Genomic DNA, 20,614 nt, shown 5'->3' on the forward strand with positions numbered 1-20,614 from the left:
TTTTTATAGGTGAATTAAGTCCGTTGATATTAAGGGATATTAATGACCAGTGATTCTTCATCCCTGTTATTTTTGGTGGTAGAGTGTGTGTACTTCTCTTCTTTGGGGTTTACTGTTGTGGCTTTATCTATTGCCTGTGTTTTCAAGTGTGTATCTGACTTCCCTCGGTTGGAATTTTCCTTCTAGTGCTTTCTGTAGGGCTGGGTTTGTGGATAGGTATTGTTTAAATCTGGCTTTGTCTTCGAATGTCTTGTTCCTTCCGTCTATGATGATTGAAAGTTTTGCTGGGTATATTAGTCTGGGCTGACATCCATGGTCTCTTAGTGTCTGCATTACATCTGTCCAGGTCCTTCTGGCTTTCAAAGTCTCCATTGAGAAATCGGGTGTTATTCTGATGGGTTTACCTTTATAGGTCACTTGGCCTTTTTCCTTGGCTGCTCTTAATATTCTTTCTTTATTCTGTACATTTAGTTGTTTAATTATTATGTGTCGAGGTGACTTTTTTTGGGGGTCTAGTCTGTTTGGTGTTCTATAGGCTTCTTGTATCTTCATAGGCATTTCCTTCTTTAAGTTGGGAAAGTTTTCTTCTATAATTTTGTTGAATATATTTTCTGTGCCTTTGAGTTGGTATTCTTCACCTTCTTCTATCCCTATAATTCGTAAGTTTGGTCTTTTTATGGTGTCCCAGATTTCTTGGACATTTTGGTTCATGACTTTGTTGGCTTTAGTGTTTCCTTCGACTGATGGAACTATTTCTTCTACTGTATCTTCAATGCCAGAAATCCTCTCTTCCATCTCTTGCATTCTGTTGGTTATACTTGCATCCGAAGTTCCTGATCTTTTACTCAGGTTTTCTATTTCCAGCATTCCCTCTGTTTGTGTCTTTTTTATTTTTTCAATTTCCCTTTTCAGTTCTTAGGCTGTTTCCTTTGTTTGTTTCATTGCTTTTTCATGATTTTCTTTCAGTGCTTTATTTTTTTCTTCCAGGATTTTAATGTTTTCTTCCAGGACTTTATTGTTTTCTTGGAGGGCTTTATTGTTTTCTTCTAATTTGTTTGCCCTTTCCTCTAGTTGTTTACAGCGTTCTTCCAATTTTCTTGTCTTTTCCTCTACACAAGCCTCTACCTTCTTCATGAAGTTACTCATAAGGCTACTTTCTTCTGCTTCTTCCAATTTTTGGTGTTCAGGTCTAGATGTTGGAGGCGAGCTAGGTTCTGGTGATGCTGTATTGCTCTTCATTTTGCTGTATGTACTTCTGCTTTGACGTCTGCCCATCTCCTTGTGGTTCCTTCTTGGTCTTATCAGTGGACTTGTTTCACAAAGAGCTGACAGACTCAGGAAGACTCTCTCTCTTGTCCAAAAGGGAGTTCTCTTGTCCAACTCTTTGGTCCAGAAGGGAAGTCAGGGGCAAGCTCTGGTCCAGAATGGCAGTCGGGGACAGGCTGGGAGCTGGGGGCCAGTCTCTAAGTCTCAGGAAGTGGCTGGGGTCTTGGGCAGATGGGCGTGGGGGCAGGGCGCGGAGACTGCAGGGGCTGCCGGGGGCTTGGAAATGGGGATCCCTCCCGGTGGGGCTAGAAGGGGAGCTGCCCGGTGGCCAGAACCTGGTGCCAAGTTGGGCAGGCCTCTCAGGAGTGGCTGGTGGCCAGGGATGGGGTCCGGGCTGGACCCAGGCACTCACCTCTGGTCCCGAAGGGAAGTCGTCAGGGGCAGGCTGGGAGCTGGGGACCGGTCTTTAATTTGGTTTTATCATGGAATATTTTGTTTACTCTGTCTATGTTGATTGAGAGTTTTGCTGGGTATAATAATCTGGGTTGGCATTCATGGTCTCTTAGTGTCTGCATAATGTCTGTTCAGAACCTTCTGGCTTTTAGAGTCTCCATTGAGAAGTCAGGTGTTATTCTTATGGGTCTGCCTTTATATGTTACTTGGCCTTTTTCCTTTGCAGCTCTTAACATTTTTTCTTTATTCTGTATGTTTAGTGGATTGATTATTATGTGACAAGGGGACTTTTTTTTGATCCAGTCTATTTGGTGTTCTGTAAGCTTCTTGTGTCTTCATAGGCATTTTCTTCTTTAGGTTGGGAAAGTTTTCTTCTATGATTTTGTTGAATATATTTTCTGTGCCTTTGAGTTTGTATTCTCCTTCTATCCCTATTATTCTTGGGTTTGGTCTTTTCATGGTGTCCCAAATTTCCTGGACGTTTTGTGTTATGACTTTGTTGGCTTTAGTGTTTTCTTTGACTAATGAATCTATTTCCTCTATTGTATCTTCAATACCAGAGATTCTCTCTTCCTTCTCTTGCATTCTGTTGGTTATGCTTGCATCTGTAGTTTCTGTTAAGTTACTCAGATTTTCCATTTCCAGCATTCCCTCAGTGTGTGTCTTCTTTATTTTTTTGATTTCAGTTTTCAAATCTTGAACCGTTTGCTTCACCTGTTATTGCTTTTTCTTGGCTTTATTTAAGGGATTTATTGATTTCTTCCAATTTTTGTTTGTCTTTTCCTAAATTTCTTTAAAGGAACTTTTCATTTCCTCCTTAAAGACCTCTATCATTTTCTTAAAGTCATTTTTAAGGTTGATTTCTTCTATTTCTTCTGTGTTGGGATATTCAGGTCTTGCTGATGTAAAACCATGAGATTCTGATGGTGCCATATGGTCTTTAATTTGTTGACTGTATTTTTGCACTGGCATCTACCCATCTCTCTCTCTCCACTCAGTGCAAGCAGTGTCTGTGTCTGAGGGAACCTCTTTTTGTCCAATTGATACTTTTGGTCCAATGGGAGCTCTTGTTCTAATTAGGGCGCTTGGTCCAATTAGTGCTGATGGACTCTGTGTCTGAGGGAGCAGTTCTTAGTCCAATTGGCACTGGTGGGCTCTGTCTCAGGGAGCAGTTGCAGTCTCAGAGGTTCTTGAAGGATTCTTAGGTGGAGGAGAGAGGAATGAAGAAATATCAGATAAAAAGAGAGACCTAGGTGATGAGAAGAAAGACAGAGACACACGATAGCTTCAGGAGGGCCTGGGTCAATAGCCACCAGCCTTATTACTTATTGAAAAGGGTTTTTTATAATACACCAAAGAGAGAGGCAAAAGACCTCCTCCTTGCAATATCAAAGCACACCATACACTCAAGTATAGACCCTTCCAAACACTTCATAACTATGCCCTTGATCAAATCATCCCATTATGCAGTCCTGCTGGGTAAAGCAAACTCAGATTCTCTGACCCTGAGTAAGTTCTCTAGGAACTAGGAAGCCTCTGTGGGTTCCCACACGATGTGGCCCTTTTGTTATAACCAAAACAAAAGACATAATTTAGTGAGGACAAGCTTTTCTAGTACTAACAGCTGTAGGGCCTTGAAGTCCCAAATCCTAGGGTGTGGCCAGGCAGATGCATAGGCTTACAGCAAGCCCTGAAAGCTAGATGCTTGTTGATCCAGGCAGAAGCAAAGTCTTATGACTGTAGGTACTGAGGGTATACACTTATTGCTGTTGGTTTTAACAGCTAGTGGCCTTTGTACTAGGCAGCTTTTGAAATCCTAGGCATACAGCATCAGCATCAACAACATCAGCAGCAGCAGTATCAGCAGCAGCACCAGCAGCACCAGCAGCACCAGCAGCAGCAGCAGCATTTGCTACTTATGTAGCTCCCAAATGGACCTTGGCTCCTGGGACTATCAGCTCCTACAGCAACTGTATTATAGCTCTGGGACAACTATCAGATAGCTTTGGCACACTTAGCCCTTGACAGCAGCCTGTGTTATAGCTCTCTGGAATTCTTCCAGCAACCCAGGCTCACAGAATCTCATTTCTGGCTATTCACAGCCTCTGATCTCTGCCTCCCTGAGACTACCACCCCTCTTCCCTTTTGACCCTGCTGTCTCTGTTGCCTGTCATTTCTACATCAATCTCTTTCTGGAACTCTTCAGTTCCCTCTCATCACTGCGGCTGCCATTACCATCACTACTACCTCTGCTGCTGCTGGCACCTTCATTTTCCACAACCCTTTTGCTGCTGCAGCTGTTGTTCAGCTGCTAATTTTGTCATCTCCTCTTATTGTTATAAGCTCAGCCGGCAATGATAAGTATCAAGAGAAAAAACAAAAAACAAACAGGCCAAAAAATACCTAACAGAAGTTTAACTTAAAAAGTAACCAAACAGCCTTGTATACATAGCCAGAAGGGGACATGAAAATGGGACTAGTAAAAGGACCATGTTTTCACCAATCCCACTTCTGGACCATGAAGGGAAGACTCCTTTTCTGATGTTGGTGAGAATGGGTATGTGGCTGTTTGAAAATTTGTGGCTGAGTTAGTACCTTCTTGGACTATACTTTTGTTTTGGTAGCAAGCAGCTGCAGTGGTAGGGTAGTTTCCTTCAGGTTTGGTAGCTGCTGGCTGGCACAAGGGCAGTCCAGCTGGTTGCTCAGTTTGTAGTCCCTCACTTAAAGTATCCCAGGCTTAGGGAAGGGTTTATTAATGGTATTAATTAAGGAGTCAATGCTTACTTATAGAAAAAAAAAAAAAACACGAGCTTGTATGCTGTGGAATAATCCTCTTGTACATTGTAAAGATTTGTCACTCAAATTGGTTCAATAAAAGGCTGACTGGTCAGTAGTCAGGCAGGAAGTATGGCAGGGCAATCAAACTAAGGATGATGGGAAGGAGAAGGGTGGAGACAAGAGTAGCCAGGCAGCCAGGTGGCAGTGGCGCACACCGTTAATCCCAGCACTGGGGTGTAGCTGAAGTTTTCTCTGGTCCTGCCCATCCCCACAGACCCTGCAGCCACTTATAAAACAATCACCCAGAAGCTTATATTAATTAAAACTGCTCACCCATTAGCTCAGGCCTACCACTGACTAGCTCTTACATTTAAACTAATCTATAATTCTTATTTATGTTTTAGTTACATGGCTTGGTACCTTTTCTCAGTTTTGCCTTTACATCTTGCTTCCTCTGTGTCTGGCTGGTGACTCCTGACTCAGCCTTCCTGTTCCCATAATTCTCCTCTCTGCTTATCCTGCCTATACTATACTTCCTGCCTGGCTACTGGCCAATCAGCATTTTATTTATCAACCAAATCAGAGCAACACACATTCAGCGCATACAGAATGACATTCCCAGCACTCGGGAGGCAGAGCCAGGCAGATCTCTGTGAGTTCAAGGCCAGCCTAGTGTACAGAGTGAGATCCAGGACAGGTGCCAAAACTACACAGAGAAACCCTGTCTCAAAACAAACAAACAAACAAACAAACAAAAATGTAGCCAGCCAGATGCAGAGGGAGCAGGAGATGAACACGCCATGCAAATACAGGTACCAGCACATGGCAGAGAGTAAATAAGGAATGTGGGTTAAATTAAAATATAAGAGCTTGTTAGTAATAAGCCTGAGCTATTGGCAGAGCATTTAGAAGTAATATTAAGCCTCCAAGTTAATTATTTGGGAAGTAGCTGCCAGGTATTTGGCAACAGGCAGGCAGGAGAGAAATGTCCAATTATACTTGTAAAAGGCTATTGATAATAGGCCTGTTATTAATATGAACAACACTCAAAAAGTTTTTAACTCCTGCCTCATTGCCCGCTCAGTGAGAGCTAGTGCCTTCTGGTATATTTGAAATTGCCTTTAGTTGCCCTAAAGTATTTTTTAACTTTTATTTTCAGATTTATTTCATTTCTGTGTATGATTGTTTTGCCTACATGTATATCCATGCACCAGTTTGTTCCTGGTGGCCAGGATTGGAGCTACAGATGTCTGTGAGCAACTATGTGGGTGCTGGGAACTTAATTTAGGTCCTTTGCAAGAGCGACAAGTGTTCTTAATGGTTTAACCATGTCTCCAGTACCCTGAAGTTTTTTGTTTGTTTGTTTGTTTGTTTGTTTGTTTGTGGGGGGTGGCTACATTTTCTGATGGAATTCTCTATGCAAGTCTGTGCTTTGTAACCTGCAGAGCCCCATCAATGCTATTGTTGTCATTATCTGTTCACATTTAATTTGCCAATCAGTCTCTCCTCAAGTAATAGGTTTTTTTTTTTTTTTTTTTTTTTTTTTTTGGTTTTTTCGAGACAGGGTTTCTCTGTGTAGCTTTGCGCCTTTCCTGGAGCTCACTTGGTAGCCCAGGCTGGCCTCGAACTCACAAAGATCCGCCTGCCTCTGCCTCCCGAGTGCTGGGATTAAAGGCGTGCGCCACCACGCCCGGCGGGTCAAGTAATAGTTTTATCAAACCAGAAATCTGTAATCCATGCTGTCACAGCACATGAGGTCACCTGACACCATAGGACTCATGCATTGTGGGATTTCTATGATGATTTCCACGTGTAACTGGTGCAGTAGAGAGAAAGAACGGGTTCAGAGAAATGGCTATGGTGGACAGCACTGGTGTGTGCACATAGCATCCCCTGTTTTGAGCACACAGCTGGACTACAGTTCTCAGCATTCCTTGTAGTGAAGAGACAAAGCTGTCTTCCAGAGAATGTTAGCATAAGTAATGCTTGCTCCTATCACACTAGGCTCCGAACCCCTGTGGTGCCTCTTCCATGCTCCTTTTTCCTTCCGGCTTGTTGCCTCCCACCCTCCTCTGACCCCTCCCCATTTTCCCACCATCTCTTGGCAGTATACACAAAATCACATGCTGAAACAGTGAAGCTACATCAGCCGGTTAGCCTCGGGGCTCCGTGTGACCTTATGGAGCACTTTTCCCTCCACCTGGTCTGCCTTCCAAAGCTTTCTAGATCACCAGGTGAAGAGGCTGCCCTGAGCCTCGAGCCTTTGAGCGTACTGGTTTCTACTCTCTTGCATCCTTCAAGTGAGACACATTCTCAGGAGTTGCTCATATATAACTCAGGAATGACATTTAGGTCTCTAATGCTTGTTGTAAAGTCCCCTTCAGACAAATCCTCAAATGCTGTGTGGTGGTTCACCCATGAATATCAGATTTACCTCATTAGTTAATTTGATCTCCCGGGTGCGAAACTGTTCATCTTTTTACTCAGTGTGAAGCAGAGGCACACTCTGTGGGGGTACAGCTCAGATGCCAAAGAGAGGAACAGAGCAGTGTTTTCCACTAGGCCCATTTGGGTTTGTTACAATTATGGACTGGAATGCGATCTGGAGGCTGAAACCACAGTTTTGAAAGCGCAAAAAATAGCAGCTAGAAGTCTTATATTTAGTGGAAACCAAAGGTTTCAAATGCCAGTTGCAACAACACGAAAACGGAATAACATGTGCTATTCTGGAGCGGGCCGCGGAAATGTGAGAAGCGTTGTTTCCTCCTCCGACAAGCCCTGTGTTGTGACTGCTCTTCTGGAGCTGTGTCAGATGTTCCCCGGGTGCAGCTGAGCCATTCCTACATTCCTCGCATCTGACTCCAGAAGCTTTGCGAAGGCCTGTGAATATTTACTAAAGATGTGGCAAATGAGCCCTGCAGGGCTTTTGCACAGAGAAATGCATTCCAGTCTCTCTTCACCCATCCACCTCTGACAAACATCCCTTCCCCCTGGTGATCTCTTTATATTTCCTCCTTCCTTTCCCTCTCCTTTTGCTAATCCCTTTTTGTTCCTTTCCGTGTAAATCCTGCTACTGGCTCCAGATAATTCCACCCCTCACAACACATTGACCTCTTTAGAAAGATCCAGGGGAAGGGATGTGGGATCAGAAAGAAGGAGGCTGTGAGTTCCTGAGTACTGTGTGCCAACCATACCCCAGGGTTCTTCATCAATGGCTTTAACCAACTTCAGCTAAAAAATAAAAATAAAAGTAACCAGAGGGGTGCTTGGAAATAGTTGAAAGCAGAAAAATAAAGTGGGGAAACAATATTACATTATAATCTCAAAAAAAAATTCTAAATAATCAGAAAGAAAATTGCACCTGTAGTGAACATGTATGGGCTTTAATTTTTCTTGTCACAGTTCCCTAAACAATTCCGAATAACAAGTCCACACCAAATTTATACTGTATTCAGTACTATAAATAATCTAGAGATTATTTTAATCACACAGGAGGATGTGTATGAATTTTATGCAAACACTAACCCACCTTATGTAAGGGAGACCAGTACCTATGGGCTTTAGTATCTGTTGATGAGATCCTAGAGCCAATCTCCCAGGCTACTGAGAGATGACTGTGTTAATCTTTCTGTGCTTATCATAATGAAATCTAAGCCTTACGATTTTGTATTATTGATCACGAATCTCTTCTACTCTCTTTCCCAGTGGCCCTGTAGCCCTTAACTGAATGGATTGGGAAAATTTGGGGAATGATTAAGGTTTAGAAATTGTGACAAAGTTTTGATCTCTGCTGATATTAATTGTGATTCTTACTTACCAGTCTTGTGTGTGGGGTAATGTTCAAGTTCACTAACATAAACAGCTGATCGTGCACAGAAAAGCCTGTATGATATGAACATTTACTTTTAAATGTGCAGACTACTCCCACTTATCCAGTCTTCTGATGTTATGGAGATCATGAAAGAGAGGTTTGGTAACTCTTGCTCATCCTTCACACACCCCTTGAGGCCAGGTACTCTTAGGGTTAGTTGTCAAGAATCTTGCTTGAAGTAAGTTAAATTGGAGTCTCTTCCCTAGCACTATAATGGCCATGGCTCTGCCCATATCTTGACTCTCAGTTGAGGAATGTGTTAATTAGTAGGCAATGCCATTTCTCTGTCCTATTGTTCCCTAAGGCCTGAGTTGGGGATTGCATGAGTAGTGAGGGTAGATATAGTCAAGAAGCAAAGCCTGTGAGTTAGCAGCAGGTGACATTGAAGTTCAAAGTGTTAGCACACCAGGAGGCAACTCCCTGATGGGTGAATCTTAATAGGCAAGGCCCCAAGTCTATAGATACCGCCCCCTCCTCCCAATGCCTTTTGCTTCTGATTTGCCTTTACATGTTTGCTGCTGTTATCTTTCTCTGGTATCTGGCATGGTGTGAATGGGTGTGGGGAAAGCCCCACTGCCTGTAATGTAGTGTGTTTATCTCATGGAAACATCCCATTCTACTGGGCATTTTTACCTGTGGATTATGACGAAGATGATTTCTTCCTAAGATGTACTGTCTAACTGATAATAATAATGCTAGTTTAAATAGAGTTTTGATGATTAAAAATATAAACAAGGAAGTGTTACACTGCTACAACACATGAGTTTCTATTGAGGAGCCCTATAGACTGTGGCTTAGGTTAATGATTAAGAAAAACAATTGAGTCCCAGTTAGCCCAGCTAGCTTAAATTCCTTTAACCTTAATGTTGGCAGATGTGTTCACAGGATTTGGAGTGTATCACAGCTGAAACAAAGCTTTGAAAATAACTTAAAGTTAGACTATAATGTTTTTGTCAAATAGCTTTGAGGTGAAAAACCCAAGAAGGTAATCTAAAGTTTTAGAAAGGTACATAGTTGAATTCAGAACTCTTTAAGGTCAGGGAACAAAAACAAAGCAGCTCAATTATTAGTAGCTAACACACTTTTCTTGCTAGGGTTGGTTGATGACCAAAGGTAATGATTAATTACTTGTACCCATTTTTGCCCTCAATCTCCTATAGTGAGAAATCCACAGGGGTCTGCTTAAGGAGTATTTGGGAATTTATTAGGATATAAATTGGGGAAAACAACTCACTAAACAGGATAAGGCAGGGTCCTGTTGCAGAGTCCTGGAAGGTTGATGACCAGTCCCATGCTGCTTCTGCCACCTGAATCAGTCCATACTGTCCAAGCCCATGAGGAAGAGAAGAGAGCAAGGCATACGTGCCCCTTAGGTCTTATGCTAGCCCCAAGGCCATACCCTAGGGGCTGGTACCTCAAGGTCATAGGTGGAACAGGTATCCACTACAATCTCCTGATATAAAAAAAAAAAAAAACAAAAAAAACAAAAAAAAAAAAAAAAAAAACTAGTGATAGGTGGATATGTACCCTAAAGGCTTAAAGTAGAGTTGACTGCTTCTGATTTGCCTTTGACCCCTGTGCTGCTGGAGGCTGTCCTCCCAGGCAGCGATAAGCAACTGAGAATCCAAGTCCCAGAGAGAAAATAGGGTCCTGGAGTAGAACTGAGGATATGACGGGCTTAAGTTTCTATGGCCCTTTCCTCTGGCTTAAGCCCTCTTGTGACTGGCAGCCCCCGGGTACTCCCTCCTGGAGCCTCAGCCACAGCCTTCTCCATTGCCAAGGAGCCTCCCAACACAGCCACGTCACCTACCATCATTTCGTTTCTGACCTTTACAGTCGGTAAATGAGCTTATGGGTTTTTTTTCTCTCTCTGTTTCTTTACCCTGATATGAAATAAAGCTTCCCATTAATCACCCCGGAATTCCCGGACACTTAGCTTTGAGTGCCTTTTGTAGTTCTTCACTGTGCCACACCACATGCATTGAGAAGCCTGGCCACTCTGCCCTTTCGGAACAAAACCCAGTGTGACATCAGCTTGTTTAGATGAAAGGCCAAGCCTGTTTTGGTAACTTCTGTTCGGCTTATTTGACTTTGGTGAGATCACGTTAAAGTTTCATGCTTTCTGGGTATGCAAAATTGATGTAGCATAAATTAGTTGGCTGACGTGTGCTCTTTATTTTTATTTTTTTTCTCTATTGTTTGAAAATGACTTCTCTGGGAAGCTCCCTAGTGAATACAACTTTGCCTGCATGGATCTTAGGCAAAACACCACTAGTTAGTAGTTTCCATAAAAGTATACATCTACGGAGAAGAGGAAGGTTCTCTGAAAAAAAAAAAATAAAAAATGGCTATTTTTAACATATCCTTTATTCGTCCTACCATTTCTAAAGAATGTACATTCCACAGTGCTCTGGGTGATCTAACGGCACTTTTGTATCAGCCTTGTTAAAAATTAGAGTGACAGACTTAATCTCCCACTCTATAGTTACTTTCTAAAATAAACACATGAAAGCATACAATGACAGTGCATTGAGGAGAAAGGGGACGTGTTGGCCTTAAATTTCAGGATAATTTAGTCCAGACATATGCCTGTAATAATAAATAATAGATGTTCACCTTGGAATACCTTACATATAGAAATCTTGATGCACTTCTAACAAAAAATGAACTCTCATAATTGAATTTTGCATGTTGTGATAAATAACAAAATTTAAGAAGTTTGACACTATGACTAATTTTTATAATTTTCCTTTCATAGTTGGTTTAGCAAAGCATAGAAACCCTCCCTTAAATTAAAAAAAATTCTTAAGGTTTATGAAAGAGAAATTTGTGTGTGTGTGTTGTAGAAATAGTATTACCTTGATCTCAGACCCGTTTTGTGTTTCCAAAGCCAAATTTTGTGCTACTTCCCTCTTCAAAGTCTTCATATGTATGTTCTTCTTCTCTGGCACGCTTCCCTGCTCTCCACACCTCGATCAGCCCACTTCTACGCACCTTACAGCTTCAACTTAAGTCAGTGCCCAGGACCGTGAGCCCCATCAGCTCAACTGGCTGCCATTGTGTTCTTCTGAAGTGTGCACCTCCAGTGTTAAACACGTGATTCCTACGCGTGTCTTCTGTGTTGGATTATACATCTCTGTGATAGGTACTATATTTGTCTGTGGAGCTTCCCATGGCCGGTATTTAGCACAGAATAAATGGGTTTATGTTATGGACTGACATGTGCTCAGCATACAATGGCTTCTTTCATCTCATTGTGATGTTTTTTAATACATACAGGGAGGAGTTGACTGAAGATCAGGGCTGTTAGAACAATCAGCAAAGACCATTCTCTGACCTGGATCATCTTTCATTAAATAAATTGCTCTTTAATTACTTTTGGTGATAGTAAGAAATAGCTCTTGGGGTGGGAGACATGTCTCAGTGATTGCTGCACAAAACTGAAGACCGGGGTTCAAATCCCTATCGCCCATATACAAGGTAAGCAGGTGTGACAGCTACCTGTAATCCCAGTACTCAGGAGACAAGGGATATCTGGGGCAAGCTGGTTAGCCACACTAGCTGGGATTTTTGTGCTCTGAGTTCAACAGAGACCCTGCTTCAAGAAAAACATGAAGAACGATCGAGGAAGACATCTGTCATCAACCTTGGGCCTCCATATGCACACACAGATGTGCTCACACACCCATGAAAACACACACACACACACACACACACACACACACACACACACAAACACTATACACACATAGCTTTTGTTTTCAATAAGCAAATCAGATAAGGGATATGCATGCCCTTTGACATGTATAAAAAAATATAATGTTAGCAACTTTGAATTCTGCAAGGATTAAACTGTAGGACCAAAAAGATGGACAGATAGAAACCTTATAGTGGAGTGCTGAAATGTAAACGGGGCAAACTTGATCTTTAGGTTGTTACAAAATTCATTTATTTCTCAGTATTGCCCTGGAGTGAAAGAATCAAGGTCACATGAACTTCAACTCAACCACAACATAGCTTTTACTGAATCAGTACGATAAGAATGTGAGTTGCCTCTTATTCAAATGACAAAATTCAAATGGTTCTTCAAATACATCACTGTAAGACCAATAGCTTACTACTAACACCAGGTTACTGCCCTAGGGGTACTCTCACAGGTGGGCCTGTGAAAGTCCTTAGCACCGTTTGACTGGAGAAAAAAGAGGATACTCAAATGTGTATATTTTCTTAATAGGCCCACTTTTTTTTTTTTTTTTTAAGGAAAACAACAGTTTGCGCAGAGTTCCTCCTTGGGTATTAAGCTTCTGTCTTTGCCTGCATTCAGAGAGAGAAGAAAAGACAAGCCAAGGGGAAAACAAAAATGATGAACATAGTGATTTTACAGAGCCTAACGGACTGGGAAGAACTCATGTCTTGTACAGACAGTGCTTCTGGAAGTCTCTTGAGCCCTTCAGACGGGGAGGGCCTGACAACCTCCTCGCCTGTGCAGGAGACACATTCCTAGTGGGAGCTGCACCACGGAAGCCGACCAATCTCCCAGGACCCTGGGTGCCTGTCAGAAGTTGGTCTTTTAGATCCACCATGGCAGAAAATATTAATGTTTATGTACCTTAAATTTATATATGTCAGTATCTGACAATACGAAAATAAATGACAATCAGATGACCGTAATTAAAATGAGAAATTCCCCAATTTTATCTTTAGTTTGTAGATTTATAGCATTTTGGGTCAAAAATAGGGAAAGAAAGTGGGGAGAGTCCACTGCAGGGTAACTGCAAGCCTGTATGCCTAGTTGCTTTGTCCTGATCCTCTGTTTGCTTCAGAAGGATGTTCAGCCCTGCAGAGAGACAGCGCAGCTCACCATAACAGAGCCCGTATTTGGAAACAAGCAGGCTTTTTTCCTGTTAACTTCTTACTAGATGTGTGACCGTGTGTTAGCTACTTGTCTACTTCTCTACTGGTAAAATGTGGCTGCAGGACCAATTCCTTGCCATAAGGTTGCAATAAACTTAATAATATCCATCACATGTGTGGGATGCTACCCAGCAAGTATGTGGGCAGCCCACGTGAGTGCATCACTTACTGCCTTGCTGGATGCTGGGAAAGAGCTACTTCGCTGCCCACACACAGGAGGAACCAACCCAGATCTTCAGCAGGTGTTCCATCCTACTAGGCTTTGTGCCTGTCTGGACCACTCCTTCCTTGATTAGAGATGATTTATTTCAGTTACAAGACCTAGTGATAGCACATGAATAAACCAAGACAGTTGTTATGTGTCTCAAAGAGATAAGCCAGAAGAAAATGTGATGTCATGAAGGAGGTGATAAGCCCCAAGCCTGGGGTGCCCACTTACGATTCTGTAAAACCACAGAACACAGATGCTAAGGGTGATAAAAATCCTTCAGAGCTCATATATGCCAACCTCCTACCTGAGTAATAGATTGCTTTATCACCCCAATGCCACACATCTGGCCTCCGCACATTAAGCTACCTATATGAAGAGAGAGGTAGTGGAAAGAGCAAAGAGTCATGGGATTCAGTGGGGGCCAAATCACCTCATGACTCAGGAGAATGGTGTGGGATTCCAAGGAGGCAAGTCTCAGAGTTTCTCCTAAGCACTTGCTCTGTAATGTTGAAGAACGGCCTCTCTTATTACCAGGCAGTTATGCATTAAGACGTTTTCCTATAAACACTATTACTTTTATCTACTGGCTTTCCCGCCAGCCTCCAGGGACACAGTGAGTAAATTTGTTATCTTCTTATTTGAGTCTCGTAAGGACTTGAAGCCAGTTCTCCTGTCTCATATCCTTTCCTGTGAACATTTTCAAACTTGCGTGTCCATATTGCTTTGAGTTTACACTTGCAAGGATTATACCTTCCAGCAAAACTCCTCTAATATCATGTCCTTTGTTCTGTTCTTCTCTTATTTCTCTATGTGTGTGCCTGGCCTCTGTTCCCACATGCTTCCCTCAGTACACTGTTGGTCCACTAGTTAGTGTGGCTGCTGAAAATGGTCACCATATTCATGCGGTTCCCAGTAAAGGGACCTCATATCCAAATCAATTACAACATCAAACCCAGGCCCATCTAACTCCACATGGCTAAAAACACTATATCGTTTGTGGCAAGCCTGCTCTCTGTTCTCTGAGGTTCAAGAAAGGATGAATGAAATGCCCAAACAGTCTTTGTGGATGCATGATACACAAGTCTGAGATTAATCAGCAATGGCTGTTCTGCAGGACTCACGCAGCTATGAAAGGACTGATCTGTCCCTCAGGAATGGGCCACTAGACAGACCCGTTGGTTGTCTGCTGTGCTTCCAGAGGCTGTACCAGCAAGGTCCTCTTCAAAATGAGAGGGACAAGCTTACTGTGGAGAATAGAAACTCTTTTTTAGCTTGGTTGCGTCTTTCTTCCTGGATCTCTCTGTCCTTCCCCCCCCCCCTCCCCAATAGAACATTGCAAGGTCTTTTGAGAGTGCTATCTTATCTTGGCTCTGCAAAAGAAACTGAAAAGACTTTTGGACTGTATATGGGCCCCAGCTCTGAAGAGGAAGTGGCTACTCAGGTGGAGCAGGGTACTGGTAACAAGGAAATTCAAACTACAAATCAGGGCTCGGTTTAAGGAGGGCTTGAATTCCATTGGTTACTCTTCCAATTCTTTATTACTAGGCTTTCAGAAGTAAGTCCAAATGCAAATCTCCTCTTGGAAGGGTCATACTTCACTGTTACATTTCAGTTAATAAACTTGGTGTCAAGACAAGGGCAGCCAAAAAGTCGAGTACCACAGAATACTGGAGGTGATCACAATCAGACTGCTTTCCACATGCAGAAACTGGGATCCTCACAAGAAACAGTCACCCTGATTCATCCTATGGAAATGGCCTTTGGAGGTGCTTCAGGCATGCCTGCTATTCCCATGTGACACTAATACTTTCATCCTGAACAATGTCCTTGAAGTGTGCCTGTCGCTCTGCAAGTGTGATCTCCTTGGATCCCTTAGACAGAAGCTGTGAAACTTCTCTGGAGAGATTAGCAATGCTATTACAACATCAAAACAAACAAACAAACAAACAAACAAACAAACAAACAGCTCTTTCTGCATAGATTCATGAAGTGCTCGAAAGGTAACTGTCCCTAGTGGGTGCTAGAAGAAAGCAAGTCGCCATTGAAGAAGTGGAGGGTAAGTTGGTACACTTGTTTCCTTGACTTTTTGCGCCCCAGGTGTTAAGGACTAGAGCTGGACCCTTTGTGAGGAAGTCTTTTTAACCTCTAAGAAGGCTTCAGTGTTCACTTCATAAAGCGAGGCACAACATCTAACCTAATGGAGGTAGTAACTGTTCTACAGAAAACAAATGGTGTGACTGTGAGGGCATTTTAACCCACTTTTTTTTCCCTCAAAGAATAAAAAGAAGGTTTGTTTTCTTCAAGTCAGCAATACTTCATCTTGGGAGAGGCTGCGGAAGGAGGAGAGGGTAGCCGACACAAGCTATAATTCAGGAAGGAGATACAAGCAAGGTCAGGCAGGACAGGATGATGTGCGAGATCACGTTAGAAATATCACCAGATTCCTTTGGGAGTTATAAAGGTGCCTTAATTCTTGTCCTTGCCAAGCATCCTGTAATAGTATGACAAGATTTTATTTATTATCACAGTCCAATTGGACTCTGATGCTCTGGCTAGGCCACAGGTGTGGGATGTTAGCCATGGCACTCATAATCATCAAAGTGGCCCTCGTGAGGTCATTAAGGAAAGCAAAGGATTCAAGATGAGACCCTCCAAAAAGGATGGCATTTTCTTCAGGCTGGAGAGGCCCCTGTTTGCTTTTATTGGGTACTAGTTGGTTTAACACTGAAAGAACTCTGCAGTTGTGAATGGAAGGAAGGAAAGAAGTCCTCCATTTAAAAATGAAGCTTCCCTAACTGGTTAGGGATGTTAGTTATGAAGTGTCTTTGTTGCCTCAGTGTGGTGAGAGAATGGCTGACAGACATCTTGAGGCTGGAAAGGAAGCAGTTAGAGTATATATGCACAGAGCATCTCTATTTACTTTACAAATGCTAATTGGAGTAAGACATAACTTATTCAGTACTTATGGGCAACCATCTGTTGATTATAAAAAGATAAATTTACTTCATCACTCAGCCATACCTGTGAGAAAGCATACGGACCACATTGAGGAGAAATTAACTGGAGTACACTTATTTGAGAATGTAGACCTGCTCTCAAGAAAGTATTTACTTGAATACTTGTTTTAATCTGTTTAAGCTAATTATTTTCATAGAGCTTCCTAGCACTTGGGACTCATGTTTGAATAATATTCAGACCTACTTATATTGTATTAATATCAGATAGATTGTCACCGGAGAGTCGTCTTTAACATTCATTTTAGCAACTCATACCTAGAAAATGAGGAGAAAAGAGAAGTTTTCCGAAATAGGTTTAAATATAACACTGAATAAAAATGCCAAGAGAAAAGTGCAAACTCTCAACCTTTAAGTACTGTCACGAAAAAAAAAAAATCTAAGTAACATAATACTTACCAAAATACGTTCAAAGACTGGTGGAGAGGATGTGGGATAACCTGCCCTGAGGAGCTAATCTGATTTGCTTTCCAATCCTCATTGAGAAAGGCCTTTCAAATGAGACATCTATATTAATGTAGATCTGTGGGAATATGGAGAATGTTGGCAATATTAATTGAAAGAGGCAGTATCTGGGACTTTGCAAAATACTCTTTCAACATTATATTTGTGTAGGTGTGGTGGTTTGAATAAGAATGGCCTCCATAGGCTCGTATGTTTGAATGCTTGCTCACCAGGGAGAGGCCCTATTTAAAAGGAGGAGGAAGTGTGGCCTTGTTGGAGGAAGTGTGTCACTGGGGGTGGGCTTTGAAGTTTCAAAAGCCCAAGCCAGGCCAGTGGCTTTCACTTCCTGTTGTCTTCAGATCCAGATCTGGATGCAGCTACCTCTCCAGCACCAGGTGTGTCTGCCTTCATATCACCATGCTGATAATGGACCAAACCTCTGAAACTGTAAGCAAGTCCCAATTAAATGCTTCCTTTTATAAGAGTTGCCATGGCCATCATGTCTCATCATAGCAATCCTAACTCAGACAGTGGGTGAGTGAACATATGCTATGGTATGCATGTCAAGGTTGGAGGGTAACTCAGTCCACACTGTGCGTTCTGAGGATAGAACTCCAGTTTGTCAGGTCTGGTGGCAATCACCTTTACCTGCCGAGCCATCTTCTCAGTCTTCAAAACACCTTGTTCCTTGCTTGGGGTGTCTATCATTTTTAGATTTTTTTTTTTAAGAAATGAAGATTTAAGTTCTTGCTTCTTGAAGATGCCCAGAGGAAGGCTAATAAAGTAAAACATGTCACTAAAAACAGAATTAGCTGAGTAGAGAAAAAGAGGCACCAAAGTTAAATTATAGTTACATTGTGACTTTTCATTCCACTTCAGCTCCCCAACCTCCACGGTTAACAGTCTCCTCATATCCACCATAATGGTCTAAGGTCTGCTTAGCAATAACCAGCTTTTGTGGGGGTGAGGGTCTATCATTTTCAATTTGTGGAGGAAGCTGGATTTCTTCTTGCAGGGCCCTGCAAGCTCCATGGGTCTTTGGCAACACCACCCGTTTTGCGGAACAGTGGCTCTTCGAACAAAACGTTTGAGCAATTTGGCCCTAGGATGTATTTTAAGAACACTCCTGCCTGGCAAGAACAGGTAATAGCTACCATTTAACAATTCGCCAGACGAAAATGAATACTGGGTAACTGCCAGCTATAATTCTGGACCATAAAACTTTAAATAATTAATATGAAAAGAAAAGAAAGTGAATACTACTCATTTTGAATCTGCCAAGTTAGTAGTTCACATATTAGAACCCAGGACATTCCAGAAGCAACACAAGGTGAAGAAAAGCTTGCTGCAGCACCAACCATCAAATATGCCTCTAGTACACACATGACTATGCATATGGGGGAACTTGAGATGATGGATATAACAGCTGTGTACACCAGCTAAAATAATTTGGTTGATTAGTAAACTCAGATCCACACTGGATATTTCAAAATGAAAACAAGTTATTCAGGAAAAAAAAATCATTAAGTCATTTTGAAATCTGCTTTTGAGTTGATGTATCTTGTAACTAAAAGGATTTGGAGCAACTTGATAGGAAAATTTGATTTTTTTTAGTTATGTTAAATTACTGAAATGTCCATTTTCTCACATAGTACCAGATGTTCTTAAATTGACATGACAGTCATATGTGCTTACCATGTACATTCATCTTAGTACATGAATGCAATGGGAAATATGGTATTGATTATCTCTGGAAATATCTGTCATTCCTGTTGAAAACATTCAAAACTCTTGTTTCTAAAACCCACATAGAACATCACCAGTGCCAGTAATTGCATGATTGTGGATATGACACCAGGATGATTTGCCCCCGTCTAACTATAACTTGTTACCTATTAATCAACCTCCAACCATCCCCTCCTTCTCTCTAATCTTTCTTGCCTCTGGCAACCGCTAGTCTCTCAGCTTCTCTGAAATCCTTGTTTTCTGTTTCCATGTGAGAGCACGTGGTACTTTTCTTTCTTTGCCTGGCCCATTTCACTTGAACACAATGACCTTCAGTTCTGTGCAAGTCACAAACGTCAGGACTTAGCCCTTTTCAAAGGCTGACTAGTACCTGTTGAACACTAGGTAGCTTGAGATATTTTGTTCAAATATACAAGTGTGTCCACACTGGCCTCAAACTCAGAAATGCCCCCGCCTCTGCCTCTGAGTGCTGGGATTAAAGGCATTTGCTACCACTGCCCAGCTGGGATTCTTTTATAATCTGAGTGTTTCAGACTTGTTAGCAGTAAGTGATTGCTTTTGGACAAATCAACAATTGCTTGATTGTCTGTGTTCTAGTAGAATTCATTACACTGCTGTGTGCAAGTGTAGGATAATCTGTCTAGGCTTATCACTAACCTAGGCAGAACATTGTTAAGGGTATTGAGAGTTATCAGATGCCAGTTATGTGTTCTATTATTCATGATTCTGTTGGGAAGCAGAAATGAGGATGTATCTGTGTGTGTGTGTGTGTACATTTGTCTGTTTATAATGAGTGGGACTGGATGATTATGGGGATCCTATTATGTGTGAACTGGCATGGGAAAATGGGGTATAGTTGTAGTCCAAGTTCAAGGGTCTAAGCACAGAAGAGCTGATGTTTGAGAGCCAGAGAAAATGGAGTTTGTTTTTTGTTTTATTGTTTGTGCCACGGAAAAGATCGGATGATGTCCATCACACTGGGAAGAGCAATATTTTATTCAGTTGATATCAAGGCTAACCTTTTCCAGAAGGACTCTTATAGACCTACTCAGAAATGATATGTTACCAGATATCTGGGGAATCCTTAAGTTGGCATCAAATATTAACTGTCATTACTGCTAATTCAAGTGAACAGATTATGCTTACAAACAAAACCACGGTATCTGTATTTAAAGGTCGCTGCTAAAGTTTTCACGCACAGTTTGGCTAAAGGAGTATTATGGATTTTAAAACCCTAATCATCCCCACAAACCTGAGTTAAGTGGCACATAAAGGCAGGCCCTCCAATAGAAAGTGAATCCTTGAGCAGGCGTTCAATCTCTGTGTTTTCCATCCCATCACTCTGGTGTGTTCAGAACCATCTCCTGTCATCCAGGGGTAAGGGGATGGGAGGTGGAGAGAGGGAGAGGTAGAGAGAGGGAGAGGTAGAGAGAGGGAGCATGCTGGGCCTGTACTGCCAGGCTCAGGAATCGCTGCTGCTCTGCCTGTCTCGGGAGCCTGGTCTTTTGTTTCCAGACTGTCTGTTCCTCTTAAAGGCATGCTCTGGGGCTAGCCTGCTCCACTGCCACCTTTCTCTGCCTTCCTCTCTCCTTGGGAGTTCTGAGATCTTCACTTCCTTTTCCTTACCAGCTTGCTTGCCACTTGTCACTGCTCAAGTACCCAGTACTTACCTGTACGTGCGTGCCCAGGCTATCTGCCTTCATTTCCCTGTCTGAAAATTCAAGTCTTGCCAAAATCACATCAAAGAAGATACAATAACTTCATTTGATTTTTTTTCCTAATCAAAACAATTCTGCTTTGCTGCCATTCATCTGCTTAAATTCCCTTTTCCTGACTGTTAAGATTTTTTTTCAAGAAAACAAGACTATTTTTTAATATTTATTTATTTATTTATTTATTTATTTATTTATTTATTTA

The sequence above is a fragment of the Peromyscus maniculatus genome, chromosome 9 (genome assembly GCF_049852395.1).
Source record: "Peromyscus maniculatus bairdii isolate BWxNUB_F1_BW_parent chromosome 9, HU_Pman_BW_mat_3.1, whole genome shotgun sequence".
NCBI classification, from domain to species: domain Eukaryota; kingdom Metazoa; phylum Chordata; class Mammalia; order Rodentia; family Cricetidae; genus Peromyscus; species Peromyscus maniculatus.